The sequence below is a fragment of the Athene noctua genome, chromosome 1, assembly GCF_965140245.1.
Source record: "Athene noctua chromosome 1, bAthNoc1.hap1.1, whole genome shotgun sequence".
NCBI lineage: Eukaryota > Metazoa > Chordata > Aves > Strigiformes > Strigidae > Athene > Athene noctua.
The window spans coordinates 255305076-255306764 of NC_134037.1; positions in this window are offsets into that span (position 1 = coordinate 255305076).

Consider the following 1689-nt stretch of genomic DNA (forward strand, 5'->3'; position numbering starts at 1 on the left):
CAGAATGGAGTTCAGAAAAGCTTCATGCTGACAAGTGAGTTGGGGAAAGACCCTCATTGGCAGCATGGAGCATAGGGTCTTAGATCTCTTTGACAGGAGACTGAGTTAGGGCTTAGGGAACAAGTTGGACTGAGTCCATCTAAAACATTCTTTAAAAATTAAGCAAGGCTCCATTTGCTTTACAAATTCAAATGCTACAGGTTGTGGTTTGCACTGAACAAAGATGGGTCACAAAGCAGACCCAAATGTCTGAGAAGGCACTGGACAGTTTGAATTTCACTTTACCAAAACATCATGTAAACCACTGCGTTACAACCAGTTGCTTCCTCTCTCTGGATTAGTTAGCCTTGAGTTTCTTGTGTGCAGGGAAACAGAGTCAATAGGAAAGGGAGAACTTCTGTTCCTATACCCTATTCCCTGCAGTGATGAGGTGAAAGCCCAGACTTTTTTTTAAAAATGAATGTTGCTGTAGTTTAAGAGTGTAACTATCTCTGTATTTTGTGAGGTCCTCAGCCCTGACATTGCATATTATCTGCTAGCTATTGCCAAAAAGAGCTCTAATTAAACTTAAATGGAACAATGCTATGGTTAGTCCAGAGATTAAAAAATCGTGTTTTGGGCTGAGCGAAAAAGTTGCTGAGGAAGTTTACAGGTCATTTAGGGAAAGATCATCACAATTTTGGAGTCTGGCGCTTCAGTTCATCCTCCTTAGCAATAGAAAAATACTTTTTGTACCCAGCTAGTTAACAGAAGCTGTTTATTGCTGCTCCTTTCTGAATGGTGCATTTGTATTATCATCATTCCCTTGATTACTGCAGACAAAATCCTCTAGGTCAACCTAACTGATGATCTAAACTAACCTGGCTCGTTTTGCCAGAGGTGGCTTATAGACCCACATAATAAATTCTCCACTGGCAAAAAGAGCAGTGGAGCAGCCAGCAGCAATGAAGTACGTAGTAGTCTTTTGAGCAGCCTGTCATAGGAATAAACTGCACACCAAAATCAGAAATACAGACTCTACAAAGACAGTAATAATCTGGTATACTTTCAAACTAAGGGTATGATCTTTGCTTCTAGTTGTCTTCATATTAAAAATACCTTGATATGGGAAGAGGCATAGCCGGGGTAGATTTTGGATAAAAGAATAAAAGTAGGTCTTAATCTCAAAAGACATGTTCTGTGAGATGTCTGACAAGATGTATTGCCTTGATTTTACTCTGGTGACTTAGGTGGCTTCTTGCCTTTTATTTGCAAACAGCTGCAAGAGTCAGCATGTGAAAGAAGAACATTATGGATGAGTATTCTGGGCTGTCTGCCCAAAACTTGTTACGATCATTATACATCCTGCACACTGTATGTGACAGTTTTACAACCTTCATAACTTTCTACACATATCTTTGTGTAAAAGGAGAGCTGAAAGGGCCATCCTGGAGTATAATTATGCAACTGCAAGGTAAATAATCAGAAGTTAACCACAAAATTAGAAACAGGAAATGACTTCTGGTCTCCTGATGCACAATGAAGATTCCCTTAATAATCAGGCTAGCAAAATTCAAAGCCCTGAAAATAAATCCAGTGATTAGTAATTTTTAAAATATGAAGCTGAGAGAAAACATGAAACTTTTTCACTCTCACTTCAGAAGATATCTAAAGCCTGAGCTCTCTGAGTGTGGTGCATTACACAGTTAA